General features: G+C 44.1%; 7 non-coding genes across 7 annotated transcripts; all 7 read right to left on the bottom strand.

The window, feature by feature from the left end:
* Positions 1-909: 909 nt before the first annotated feature.
* LOC141216836 (U2 spliceosomal RNA) lies at positions 910-1,108 on the bottom strand. Its single transcript, XR_012285829.1, has one exon. It is a non-coding gene; the product is annotated as a U2 spliceosomal RNA (small nuclear RNA).
* A 6,156-nt stretch (positions 1,109-7,264) lies between these two features.
* Positions 7,265-7,455, bottom strand: LOC141215796 (U2 spliceosomal RNA). Its single transcript, XR_012284849.1, has one exon. It is a non-coding gene; the product is annotated as a U2 spliceosomal RNA (small nuclear RNA).
* Positions 7,456-8,570: 1,115 nt separating this feature from the next.
* On the bottom strand, positions 8,571-8,761 carry LOC141215794 (U2 spliceosomal RNA). Its single transcript, XR_012284847.1, has one exon. It is a non-coding gene; the product is annotated as a U2 spliceosomal RNA (small nuclear RNA).
* A 1,115-nt stretch (positions 8,762-9,876) lies between these two features.
* On the bottom strand, positions 9,877-10,067 carry LOC141216540 (U2 spliceosomal RNA). Its single transcript, XR_012285570.1, has one exon. It is a non-coding gene; the product is annotated as a U2 spliceosomal RNA (small nuclear RNA).
* A 1,115-nt stretch (positions 10,068-11,182) lies between these two features.
* On the bottom strand, positions 11,183-11,373 carry LOC141215793 (U2 spliceosomal RNA). The gene has a single exon (XR_012284846.1). It is a non-coding gene; the product is annotated as a U2 spliceosomal RNA (small nuclear RNA).
* Positions 11,374-12,488: 1,115 nt separating this feature from the next.
* On the bottom strand, positions 12,489-12,679 carry LOC141215792 (U2 spliceosomal RNA). The gene has a single exon (XR_012284845.1). It is a non-coding gene; the product is annotated as a U2 spliceosomal RNA (small nuclear RNA).
* A 1,115-nt stretch (positions 12,680-13,794) lies between these two features.
* LOC141215791 (U2 spliceosomal RNA) lies at positions 13,795-13,985 on the bottom strand. The gene has a single exon (XR_012284844.1). It is a non-coding gene; the product is annotated as a U2 spliceosomal RNA (small nuclear RNA).
* Between the last annotated feature and the right edge of the window lie 592 nt (positions 13,986-14,577).

Here is a 14,577-nt window from a genome sequence, read left to right as displayed (position 1 = left end):
TGCTGTTCCCACCCGCCTCAACACCGTTGGAAGGGAGGAGAACCAATTAAGGCGGGGGGTGGGGTGGAACGAGCAGCTGTCTACCCTTAGCAGGAGGGCTCCTGATTACATACCTCTCCTGCTGCTGCTGCTGCTGGCTGTCCAGCAGCAGACTGAAGGTGGCTGCTGCTGTGCACAGGTATATAAAGGCTCAGAGCCTATTATGACACGCGCAGCCAGCGTTCCATTGCCACATTCCATCTACTGCAGGCAGGATACCTGGCTGGCTGAATGTCGCTGAGAAGCTCACAGAGACCGCCATAAGCAACAGTTTAACAGAATGCCACAGACTAATCAACCAAACTTTTTGGGTTGGGGTCTCTTTTATAGTCTGCAGGCATTAAATGAAAGAAGTCAGTGTTCCAGCAGAAGGAGACAACGTTTCAGAAAAGGCATTGTAGCAAACCAAAAAAGAAATTTTAAGCGCAGCAGAGTAACCAGCGCACATACCTGTTAGCTCAGGTGAGTTTAAAAGGCTGCTGTTGATAACAAGGGCATTTGCTAAATAGATGGTGTGTGTGCAACAATATACTGAAAGGTCAATTATATTGTGCAGCTTATCTCACCACCTGTAGTTATTTAGGTGAAAGCTCCAAAATGCTTGCCTAATATGTCTGTTTATCCAAAAGGAAGTAAAAAGGGAGAGCTAGAAAGATAGCATTGCATCACATTACATGGCAATGCAATGCACAGTTGCTGAAGTTGAACCAAAATGAGCTTGTAATCTGGCTTCTGCAACTTTGAACATGAAAAATCCAATGAGGAGAAGAAAAGCAAAGCCAAAGAGTCCATCCCCAAATCCGACAAACAAGCAAAATGAACAAAAAACATTGAATTCAATTCTTTCTGATTTTAGAAACTGCATTAAAGAAGGGGTGCACCGGTCCTGGAGATACTGCAATACCAGGTCAATGCGTGGAGTGGACAGAGCAAGCTCTTTTTCCATCTCCCTGTTCTAAAAATCCATTTAATATATGGTCCCCAGATAGGGGACGTATCAGATATTAAACTGATAAGAACAGATTTTTTTTTTTTTTTTTTTTTTTTTTTTCTCCTCAGACGAGGAAATTCCACAGTCTATGAAAACCAGACAAAGGAAAATTCCATCAAAACAGCTGCGTCAAATCCAATACGCAATTTGCTGTCCCCATCATCATCGGAAATATTTATTTCATATTTCAAAACAACAATAACAAAAATCAAGAGGTACTAACAATATATCTCCACTTTTTAACTTTCCATATTCCCTCTGCATCCACTTCCCCTCTCCTCTTTTTGTCCCATAGGAAACACACATACATCTTCCCCAAAATCACCTTCACACTATCCTTTACAGCAATTTCCTTCCTTTTAAACACATACACATTCCTCACATCCCATAACACTTCCTTTATACATGCAAGCATCAACCACAAGACTCTTTCCTTCGTCCCATCACATATTCCCAAACCAAACATAAACAACTCAAAAGACAACAAATTCACACCACACAATTCTTTACACAAAGGCCCCATTCTCCCAATCACATCTCTAGCATACTGGCAATTCCAAAAAACATGCAACACACTTTCCCTTCCACCACAGCCATTTCTTGGACACATTTCACTCCTCACCAAACCTCTATTCCTCTGAAACTCTCTCACAGGTAATACTCCATGTAAAGACTGCCACACAACTTCACTCTGTTTGTTGGTCATACCACTCATCCGCACTTTCTTCCAAACCTTCTGCACATCACCACCCCTAACCATATTTATTCCACATTCTACCTCTCTACATTCAATCATCCTATACACAGCCTTCTTATTCTCCAGCAATCTCACATCTGCATCACACAGTTCATACCTCACCAAAAACTTATAAACCCACACATACCATACAGGCACCTCAAAAGCAATCGGACATCGCAAATCCCTTTCTTGCCACTTTAAACGAAACAAATACGCTCCAAATAAATACCTACACATAGATGAAAACTTTCCATCCGCCCTAATCACTTTCAAAACAAACACAACGATATTCACACCAAAAAACACGTCCAAATTCGGAAAACCCAAACCACCTTTTTCCACTCTTTTAACCAAAATTTCTCTCCTAGCTCTCTCCATTTTCGAGTTCCACAAAAAAACAAATAAAATTCTATTCAAGCTTCTCATACACATATATCCTGGTGGAAATACTACCGCAATATATAAAAATATTGGCAACACCACACTCTTAACAATTAAAATCTTCCCAAAAAAGGATAAACTCCTCAATTTCCAAAAATTCAACTTCTGCTCAACTTTTCCTTTCGCATCATCCCAACTTTCTTTCCCATCCAAACTCTCTGAAAACTTCACACCCAAAACTTTAATAGGTCCATTCACTACATTCACACCTACATCCCTACTTAAACTTCCGCCTCCAAAACCCTTACACTCACTCTTTTCCCAATTCACTTTAAACGCAGATGCACCACAAAAAATAGACACTAACAACTTCACCCGCCTCACCGAACATTCAGAATCACATAATACACACACGTCATCCATATAACCACTCACTTTCCATTCTTTTCCTCCACCTCCCGGCACTTGCACACCACGAATTACCTTATCTTTCCTCAGCATACACAACAATGGCTCAATTGCACAAATAAATGCTACAGGGGACAAAGGACACCCCTGTCGCACACCCGAAAACACATTCACTTTCCTACCCACATACCCATTCATTAAAACACAGCTATAAACACCCGCATACAAACTTCTCACTCGCCCAACAAAATCAGCCGGAAAACCCATTTTTAACAACACTCTGAACAAAAAACCATGCGACAACCTATCATAAGCCTTTTCAAAATCCAAACTTAACAAAAATACACTCTTCTTACGACCCATGCAATCCCATAGACAATCTCTTAACATACACACACACTCGTGAATCCGCCTCCCAGGTACCGCACAACACTGCTCATCCCCAATCACACTCTCTATCACATCACGCATCCTATTAGCCATAAGTTTTGCATAGATTTTATAATCACAATTAAGTAACGTTATTGGCCTCCAATTCCTCAGACTTTTCAAATCCCCTTTCTTAGGAATTAACACAACCATACCTGCACGCATACTCTCAGTCACCTCCATGTTTCCCCACATATACTTACATACATCCACAAAGTCCTTACCAATCACACCCCACATCACACGATAAAATTCTACTGGGAGGCCATCCTCCCCCGGCGTCTTATTCAAAGCCATACTACACATAACCTTCCATACCTCATCACCAGTCACCTCACCCATCACTCTCTCTCTTTCTGCTTCACTCAACTTACTCTCTAACACACTCAAAACATCATTCTCCAAACATTCATCCCTCTGTTTCACTGCATACAGATCCTCATAAAACTTAGCCACCTCTTCACACATATCCTCTCCACTCACCTCACTTCCATCTGCTCCATACACCACGCTCATACTCTGTTTCTTTCCAAAAACTTTTTTAAAGAAAAACCGAGAACATTTCTCATCCTGCTCCATCTTATCAATCTTTGCCCTAAACACTATGCTTCTCCCTCTCTCCAACAAAAACTCACTAATCTCCTTCTTTACCTCTAAAATCTCCTCCTCCACCTCAACTCCTCCTTCCCTTAACTTATACAAAACGCTCAACCGCGCGTTCAGTTTAACAAAACTCTCTCTTTTAATTGCTGCATACTTGTATCCTAAATTTTTAAAGAACATTTTTGTTTGTTTCTTCACCCAGTCCCACCACTCACAAACATTCCCAAACTCATTTTTATGCTTACACCATTCTTCATACCGCCTTTCATACTCCTTTCTCACATCTTCATTCTCTAACAGTTTAACATTTAACTTCCACAATCCTCTCCCAAACACTCCATCAACTTTTATATCCAACTCACACAACATACACACATGATCTGAAAAAAGAACGTTTTCCTGCCTATAATTAACAGAAACCATATTTTTAGAAATAAAACAATAATCCAATCTGGATTGTACCCTACCACTCTCAGAAAAGAAAGTGTTCAACAAAGGATTCATGTTACACACGCGCTGCATATCACACAACCCAAAATCATTCACTAACTCCAATAATGCTTTCCCAGACACATCCACATTCACTCTCCCCACATCACAGTTCATATCACCCACAATTACCACAGGTATTCTTCCTGGAACAAAAAGCTTAATTTTTTCAAATAAATTTTTGCGCTCATTTTTTTCAACTGGCGCATAAACATTAATAACACAAAACTTTACATTCTTGTATACAAAATTAGCAAGGATACATCTCCCCACCTCAATAACCAAATAATCACTCAAAACAACCTCCCTTCCTTTAACCAAAATACCCACACCATCATTCTTATTACATGCACTCCCCGACCACACAGACGCTCCATAAGACCATTCATCCCCTTTCACACCATCCACTACCCCACATTCTTGTAAACAAAAAATAGATGCATTTTGCATAGCTAAAAACTCAAAAATAGCAGCTCTTCTTACTTTACTTTTAAACACTCTTACGTTTTGGGACACTATGGTAAATCCCATAATACTTCTACTCCTTCACCAATTACACAAAGAAATAGCCTTTGGCCTAAACCAAAGCTCACAAGAGGACAAAAAGAAAAAACATTTACAATATTATATGGTGACACTATCCAGCACCACCACTATCCTCCTCCGCCATCAGAACAGAACAGCTGGTTTCCGACCCGCTGGCTTCACCAGCCACACTCCTCATTCTGGCAGTTCTGATCTTCCTCTGAGGCTCACTAAAAACTGCATCATCACTGCCCCCACCATCCTCCCTACGACTCTTCTTTGCACCCCTATCATCTTCCGAAGAAAAATCTTCAATGTTTTCAGGACCCGAAGGGTGTTCAGGACTGTCGGGTTCCGAGATTTGCACTTCACATCCTGTTGCGTCCATTGCCTCTCCAAAAGTCATCATCTCAGGCAGCTCTGCTTCCACCACTTTCCTAGATATTCTCGCAGACACTGCCTTTTTCTCCACCTTTGCCACTTCCCTCCAGAACTCCTTTTCTTCCTTCCGCTTCTTCCTCATTTCTTCAGCAGAAGAAGAACATGGTCTCAGGGACACCTCCTCTGGCGCCGTAGAGGGAGAGGCTCTACCAGTTTCCCGCCTCCTTCCCTCTCTCTCCTCCCTCTCCAATCTTTCCAGCACTTTCAGTGCGCTTGCCATCTGCCTCCTCTCCAGCTCCTCCTCCTTCTGTTCTTTATCAGAACGTCTAGGTGCACTCATAGGACAGTCCTTATACATGTGATCACTACTCCCACAGACATCACAGGACTTGGCCTCTGGACACTGGTTGGCCATATGCCCCTCCTTTCTGCAATTTCGGCAACACTGCCCTTTAAGGCATGTTACCATGGTATGTCCGAAAGAAAAGCATCTACGGCAAAACATGGGCTGGCCTGGGTAAAAGAGGAAACCTCTATGGCCTGCAACGGAAAAATTTGATGGAGGGTGTCTAAAGCCCCCCACACTGTCAGGATCCCTTTTCAATTTCACACGGAATTTATACTGACAGTTAAAGATTCCTAGACAATTGACTTGCTTCACTCCCTTCCGCACATATTCACAGTAGCGAGAGAGGAAGCACTCCAGCAGCTCAGGGTCTGTAAAAGGGTTATAGACAGTCACAGTCACCTCCTTTTCTTGCAGACCAAACAAAGGTTCCCATCTAACTCCTTCCAAGCAGGGGTCACTAGAGTGACCACGGAGCCATTCAAAGACATTAAGGCAAACATCCTGGTCCATAAAGGTAACGTCATAATTACCTTGACGTGAAAATTCGTTGACACTGAAGATCTCAGAACGTCTTGCTCCAGCTTTGCCTTCAACGATGTCTTGGACAATGAAAACCACGTTGTTCTTGTTCTGGTCAGATGGATCCACGGACAAACGGATGGTGTTCTTCACAAAAGACATCTTGGATTCTGTCGGTATGGAATACCACAGGAAAAAGCAGAAAATCCTCCACAAAAGTGTCCGGATTCCTCCAGGAGACTCGCACCAATCAAGGTACAGTCATACGATCGCAGCCAAAAGGCCGAGAAGCGATAACCAGAATTGGTTTCAAACTACGGAGCCACCCAAGGATCCTGAAAAGTCCATTTGTGGAGATGAGCTCCTGGACTCCCGTTAAGAAGACATGTTGTCAACCTCTAGATCCCTTACATGCCTGCACTTTTCGGCTTGCTGCTGCTGCAATCCACGCGTTTTAGATCTGCATAACTCCACCTCTTTAAACACAGCACCTTCACCCCCTGCTGTTCCCACCCGCCTCAACACCGTTGGAAGGGAGGAGAACCAATTAAGGCGGGGGGGTGGGGTGGAACGAGCAGCTGTCTACCCTTAGCAGGAGGGCTCCTGATTACATACCTCTCCTGCTGCTGCTGCTGCTGGCTGTCCAGCAGCAGACTGAAGGTGGCTGCTGCTGTGCACAGGTATATAAAGGCTCAGAGCCTATTATGACACGCGCAGCCAGCGTTCCATTGCCACATTCCATCTACTGCAGGCAGGATACCTGGCTGGCTGAATGTCGCTGAGAAGCTCACAGAGACCGCCATAAGCAACAGTTTAACAGAATGCCACAGACTAATCAACCAAACTTTTTGGGTTGGGTTCTCTTTTATAGTCTGCAGGCATTAAATGAAAGAAGTCAGTGTTCCAGCAGAAGGAGACAACGTTTCAGAAAAGGCATTGTAGCAAACCAAAAAAGAAATTTTAAGCGCAGCAGAGTAACCAGCGCACATACCTGTTAGCTCAGGTGAGTTTAAAAGGCTGCTGTTGATAACAAGGGCATTTGCTAAATAGATGGTGTGTGTGCAACAATATACTGAAAGGTCAATTATATTGTGCAGCTTATCTCACCACCTGTAGTTATTTAGGTGAAAGCTCCAAAATGCTTGCCTAATATGTCTGTTTATCCAAAAGGAAGTAAAAAGGGAGAGCTAGAAAGATAGCATTGCATCACATTACATGGCAATGCAATGCACAGTTGCTGAAGTTGAACCAAAATGAGCTTGTAATCTGGCTTCTGCAACTTTGAACATGAAAAATCCAATGAGGAGAAGAAAAGCAAAGCCAAAGAGTCCATCCCCAAATCCGACAAACAAGCAAAATGAACAAAAAACATTGAATTCAATTCTTTCTGATTTTAGAAACTGCATTAAAGAAGGGGTGCACCGGTCCTGGAGATACTGCAATACCAGGTCAATGCGTGGAGTGGACAGAGCAAGCTCTTTTTCCATCTCCCTGTTCTAAAAATCCATTTAATATATGGTCCCCAGATAGGGGACGTATCAGATATTAAACTGATAAGAACAGATACTACACTTGATCTTAGCCAAAAGGCCGAGAAGCGATAACCAGAATTGGTTTCAAACTACGGAGCCACCCAAGGATCCTGAAAAGTCCATTTGTGGAGATGAGCTCCTGGACTCCCGTTAAGAAGACATGTTGTCAACCTCTAGATCCCTTACATGCCTGCACTTTTCGGCTTGCTGCTGCTGCAATCCACGCGTTTTAGATCTGCATAACTCCACCTCTTTAAACACAGCACCTTCACCCCCTGCTGTTCCCACCCGCCTCAACACCGTTGGAAGGGAGGAGAACCAATTAAGGCGGGGGGTGGGGTGGAACGAGCAGCTGTCTACCCTTAGCAGGAGGGCTCCTGATTACATACCTCTCCTGCTGCTGCTGCTGCTGGCTGTCCAGCAGCAAACTGAAGGTGGCTGCTGCTGTGCACAGGTATATAAAGGCTCAGAGCCTATTATGACACACGCAGCCAGCGTTCCATTGCCACATTCCATCTACTGCAGGCAGGATACCTGGCTGGCTGAATGTCGCTGAGAAGCTCACAGAGACCGCCATAAGCAACAGTTTAACAGAATGCCACAGACTAATCAACCAAACTTTTTGGGTTGGGTTCTCTTTTATAGTCTGCAGGCATTAAATGAAAGAAGTCAGTGTTCCAGCAGAAGGAGACAACGTTTCAGAAAAGGCATTGTAGCAAACCAAAAAAGAAATTTTAAGCGCAGCAGAGTAACCAGCGCACATACCTGTTAGCTCAGGTGAGTTTAAAAGGCTGCTGTTGATAACAAGGGCATTTGCTAAATATATGGTGTGTGTGCAACAATATACTGAAAGGTCAATTATATTGTGCAGCTTATCTCACCACCTGTAGTTATTTAGGTGAAAGCTCCAAAATGCTTGCCTAATATGTCTGTTTATCCAAAAGGAAGTAAAAAGGGAGAGCTAGAAAGATAGCATTGCATCACATTACATGGCAATGCAATGCACAGTTGCTGAAGTTGAACCAAAATGAGCTTGTAATCTGGCTTCTGCAACTTTGAACATGAAAAATCCAATGAGGAGAAGAAAAGCAAAGCCAAAGAGTCCATCCCCAAATCCGACAAACAAGCAAAATGAACAAAAAACATTGAATTCAATTCTTTCTGATTTTAGAAACTGCATTAAAGAAGGGGTGCACCGGTCCTGGAGATACTGCAATACCAGGTCAATGCGTGGAGTGGACAGAGCAAGCTCTTTTTCCATCTCCCTGTTCTAAAAATCCATTTAATATATGGTCCCCAGATAGGGGACGTATCAGATATTAAACTGATAAGAACAGATACTACACTTGATCTTAGCCAAAAGGCCGAGAAGCGATAACCAGAATTGGTTTCAAACTACGGAGCCACCCAAGGATCCTGAAAAGTCCATTTGTGGAGATGAGCTCCTGGACTCCCGTTAAGAAGACATGTTGTCAACCTCTAGATCCCTTACATGCCTGCACTTTTCGGCTTGCTGCTGCTGCAATCCACGCGTTTTAGATCTGCATAACTCCACCTCTTTAAACACAGCACCTTCACCCCCTGCTGTTCCCACCCGCCTCAACACCGTTGGAAGGGAGGAGAACCAATTAAGGCGGGGGGTGGGGTGGAACGAGCAGCTGTCTACCCTTAGCAGGAGGGCTCCTGATTACATACCTCTCCTGCTGCTGCTGCTGCTGGCTGTCCAGCAGCAGACTGAAGGTGGCTGCTGCTGTGCACAGGTATATAAAGGCTCAGAGCCTATTATGACACGCGCAGCCAGCGTTCCATTGCCACATTCCATCTACTGCAGGCAGGATACCTGGCTGGCTGAATGTCGCTGAGAAGCTCACAGAGACCGCCATAAGCAACAGTTTAACAGAATGCCACAGACTAATCAACCAAACTTTTTGGGTTGGGTTCTCTTTTATAGTCTGCAGGCATTAAATGAAAGAAGTCAGTGTTCCAGCAGAAGGAGACAACGTTTCAGAAAAGGCATTGTAGCAAACCAAAAAAGAAATTTTAAGCGCAGCAGAGTAACCAGCGCACATACCTGTTAGCTCAGGTGAGTTTAAAAGGCTGCTGTTGATAACAAGGGCATTTGCTAAATAGATGGTGTGTGTGCAACAATATACTGAAAGGTCAATTATATTGTGCAGCTTATCTCACCACCTGTAGTTATTTAGGTGAAAGCTCCAAAATGCTTGCCTAATATGTCTGTTAATCCAAAAGGAAGTAAAAAGGGAGAGCTAGAAAGATAGCATTGCATCACATTACATGGCAATGCAATGCACAGTTGCTGAAGTTGAACCAAAATGAGCTTGTAATCTGGCTTCTGCAACTTTGAACATGAAAAATCCAATGAGGAGAAGAAAAGCAAAGCCAAAGAGTCCATCCCCAAATCCGACAAACAAGCAAAATGAACAAAAAACATTGAATTCAATTCTTTCTGATTTTAGAAACTGCATTAAAGAAGGGGTGCACCGGTCCTGGAGATACTGCAATACCAGGTCAATGCGTGGAGTGGACAGAGCAAGCTCTTTTTCCATCTTCCTGTTCTAAAAATCCATTTAATATATGGTCCCCAGATAGGGGACGTATCAGATATTAAACTGATAAGAACAGATACTACACTTGATCTTAGCCAAAAGGCCGAGAAGCGATAACCAGAATTGGTTTCAAACTACGGAGCCACCCAAGGATCCTGAAAAGTCCATTTGTGGAGATGAGCTCCTGGACTCCCGTTAAGAAGACATGTTGTCAACCTCTAGATCCCTTACATGCCTGCACTTTTCGGCTTGCTGCTGCTGCAATCCACGCGTTTTAGATCTGCATAACTCCACCTCTTTAAACACAGCACCTTCACCCCCTGCTGTTCCCACCCGCCTCAACACCGTTGGAAGGGAGGAGAACCAATTAAGGCGGGGGGTGGGGTGGAACGAGCAGCTGTCTACCCTTAGCAGGAGGGCTCCTGATTACATACCTCTCCTGCTGCTGCTGCTGCTGGCTGTCCAGCAGCAGACTGAAGGTGGCTGCTGCTGTGCACAGGTATATAAAGGCTCAGAGCCTATTATGACACGCGCAGCCAGCGTTCCATTGCCACATTCCATCTACTGCAGGCAGGATACCTGGCTGGCTGAATGTCGCTGAGAAGCTCACAGAGACCGCCATAAGCAACAGTTTAACAGAATGCCACAGACTAATCAACCAAACTTTTTGGGTTGGGTTCTCTTTTATAGTCTGCAGGCATTAAATGAAAGAAGTCAGTGTTCCAGCAGAAGGAGACAACGTTTCAGAAAAGGCATTGTAGCAAACCAAAAAAGAAATTTTAAGCGCAGCAGAGTAACCAGCGCACATACCTGTTAGCTCAGGTGAGTTTAAAAGGCTGCTGTTGATAACAAGGGCATTTGCTAAATAGATGGTGTGTGTGCAACAATATACTGAAAGGTCAATTATATTGTGCAGCTTATCTCACCACCTGTAGGTTTTTAGGTGAAAGCTCCAAAATGCTTGCCTAATATGTCTGTTTATCCAAAAGGAAGTAAAAAGGGAGAGCTAGAAAGATAGCATTGCATCACATTACATGGCAATGCAATGCACAGTTGCTGAAGTTGAACCAAAATGAGCTTGTAATCTGGCTTCTGCAACTTTGAACATGAAAAATCCAATGAGGAGAAGAAAAGCAAAGCCAAAGAGTCCATCCCCAAATCCGACAAACAAGCAAAATGAACAAAAAACATTGAATTCAATTCTTTCTGATTTTAGAAACTGCATTAAAGAAGGGGTGCACCGGTCCTGGAGATACTGCAATACCAGGTCAATGCGTGGAGTGGACAGAGCAAGCTCTTTTTCCATCTCCCTGTTCTAAAAATCCATTTAATATATGGTCCCCAGATAGGGGACGTATCAGATATTAAACTGATAAGAACAGATACTACACTTGATCTTAGCCAAAAGGCCGAGAAGCGATAACCAGAATTGGTTTCAAACTACGGAGCCACCCAAGGATCCTGAAAAGTCCATTTGTGGAGATGAGCTCCTGGACTCCCGTTAAGAAGACATGTTGTCAACCTCTAGATCCCTTACATGCCTGCACTTTTCGGCTTGCTGCTGCTGCAATCCACGCGTTTTAGATCTGCATAACTCCACCTCTTTAAACACAGCACCTTCACCCCCTGCTGTTCCCACCCGCCTCAACACCGTTGGAAGGGAGGAGAACCAATTAAGGCGGGGGGTGGGGTGGAACGAGCAGCTGTCTACCCTTAGCAGGAGGGCTCCTGATTACATACCTCTCCTGCTGCTGCTGCTGCTGGCTGTCCAGCAGCAGACTGAAGGTGGCTGCTGCTGTGCACAGGTATATAAAGGCTCAGAGCCTATTATGACACGCGCAGCCAGCGTTCCATTGCCACATTCCATCTACTGCAGGCAGGATACCTGGCTGGCTGAATGTCGCTGAGAAGCTCACAGAGACCGCCATAAGCAACAGTTTAACAGAATGCCACAGACTAATCAACCAAACTTTTTGGGTTGGGTTCTCTTTTATAGTCTGCAGGCATTAAATGAAAGAAGTCAGTGTTCCAGCAGAAGGAGACAACGTTTCAGAAAAGGCATTGTAGCAAACCAAAAAAGAAATTTTAAGCGCAGCAGAGTAACCAGCGCACATACCTGTTAGCTCAGGTGAGTTTAAAAGGCTGCTGTTGATAACAAGGGCATTTGCTAAATAGATGGTGTGTGTGCAACAATATACTGAAAGGTCAATTATATTGTGCAGCTTATCTCACCACCTGTAGTTATTTAGGTGAAAGCTCCAAAATGCTTGCCTAATATGTCTGTTTATCCAAAAGGAAGTAAAAAGGGAGAGCTAGGAAGATAGCATTGCATCACATTACATGGCAATGCAATGCACAGTTGCTGAAGTTGAACCAAAATGAGCTTGTAATCTGGCTTCTGCAACTTTGAACATGAAAAATCCAATGAGGAGAAGAAAAGCAAAGCCAAAGAGTCCATCCCCAAATCCGACAAACAAGCAAAATGAACAAAAAACATTGAATTCAATTCTTTCTGATTTTAGAAACTGCATTAAAGAAGGGGTGCACCGGTCCTGGAGATACTGCAATACCAGGTCAATGCGTGGAGTGGACAGAGCAAGCTCTTTTTCCATCTCCCTGTTCTAAAAATCCATTTAATATATGGTCCCCAGATAGGGGACGTATCAGATATTAAACTGATAAGAACAGATACTACACTTGATCTTAGCCAAAAGGCCGAGAAGCGATAACCAGAATTGGTTTCAAACTACGGAGCCACCCAAGGATCCTGAAAAGTCCATTTGTGGAGATGAGCTCCTGGACTCCCGTTAAGAAGACATGTTGTCAACCTCTAGATCCCTTACATGCCTGCACTTTTCGGCTTGCTGCTGCTGCAATCCACGCGTTTTAGATCTGCATAACTCCACCTCTTTAAACACAGCACCTTCACCCCCTGCTGTTCCCACCCGCCTCAACACCGTTGGAAGGGAGGAGAACCAATTAAGGCGGGGGGTGGGGTGGAACGAGCAGCTGTCTACCCTTAGCAGGAGGGCTCCAGATTACATACCTCTCCTGCTGCTGCTGCTGCTGGCTGTCCAGCAGCAGACTGAAGGTGGCTGCTGCTGTGCACAGGTATATAAAGGCTCAGAGCCTATTATGACACGCGCAGCCAGCGTTCCATTGCCACATTCCATCTACTGCAGGCAGGATACCTGGCTGGCTGAATGTCGCTGAGAAGCTCACAGAGACCGCCATAAGCAACAGTTTAACAGAATGCCACAGACTAATCAACCAAACTTTTTGGGTTGGGTTCTCTTTTATAGTCTGCAGGCATTAAATGAAAGAAGTCAGTGTTCCAGCAGAAGGAGACAACGTTTCAGAAAAGGCATTGTAGCAAACCAAAAAAGAAATTTTAAGCGCAGCAGAGTAACCAGCGCACATACCTGTTAGCTCAGGTGAGTTTAAAAGGCTGCTGTTGATAACAAGGGCATTTGCTAAATAGATGGTGTGTGTGCAACAATATACTGAAAGGTCAATTATATTGTGCAGCTTATCTCACCACCTGTAGTTATTTAGGTGAAAGCTCCAAAATGCTTGCCTAATATGTCTGTTTATCCAAAAGGAAGTAAAAAGGGAGAGCTGGAAAGATAGCATTGCATCACATTACATGGCAATGCAATGCACAGTTGCTGAAGTTGAACCAAAATGAGCTTGTAATCTGGCTTCTGCAACTTTGAACATGAAAAATCCAATGAGGAGAAGAAAAGCAAAGCCAAAGAGTCCATCCCCAAATCCGACAAACAAGCAAAATGAACAAAAAACATTGAATTCAATTCTTTCTGATTTTAGAAACTGCATTAAAGAAGGGGTGCACCGGTCCTGGAGATACTGCAATACCAGGTCAATGCGTGGAGTGGACAGAGCAAGCTCTTTTTCCATCTCCCTGTTCTAAAAATCCATTTAATATATGGTCCCCAGATAGGGGACGTATCAGATATTAAACTGATAAGAACAGATACTACACTTGATCTTAGCCAAAAGGCCGAGAAGCGATAACCAGAATTGGTTTCAAACTACGGAGCCACCCAAGGATCCTGAAAAGTCCATTTGTGGAGATGAGCTCCTGGACTCCCGTTAAGAAGACATGTTGTCAACCTCTAGATCCCTTACATGCCTGCACTTTTCGGCTTGCTGCTGCTGCAATCCACGCGTTTTAGATCTGCATAACTCCACCTCTTTAAACACAGCACCTTCACCCCCTGCTGTTCCCACCCGCCTCAACACCGTTGGAAGGGAGGAGAACCAATTAAGGCGGGGGGTGGGGTGGAACGAGCAGCTGTCTACCCTTAGCAGGAGGGCTCCTGATTACATACCTCTCCTGCTGCTGCTGCTGCTGGCTGTCCAGCAGCAGACTGAAGGTGGCTGCTGCTGTGCACAGGTATATAAAGGCTCAGAGCCTATTATGACACGCGCAGCCAGCGTTCCATTGCCACATTCCATCTACTGCAGGCAGGATACCTGGCTGGCTGAATGTCGCTGAGAAGCTCACAGAGACCGCCATAAGCAACAGTTTAACAGAATGCCACAGACTAATCAACCAAACTTTTTGGGTTGGGTTCTCTTTTATAGTCTGCAGGCATTAAATG

The sequence above is a fragment of the Phyllobates terribilis genome, unplaced genomic scaffold (genome assembly GCF_046119375.1).
Source record: "Phyllobates terribilis strain yellow unplaced genomic scaffold, ASM4611937v1 Scaffold_236__1_contigs__length_3049075, whole genome shotgun sequence".
Lineage (NCBI taxonomy): Eukaryota > Metazoa > Chordata > Amphibia > Anura > Dendrobatidae > Phyllobates > Phyllobates terribilis.
Note: the sequence above shows the minus strand (reverse complement) of the source record. Positions and strands in the feature narration are given on the sequence as shown.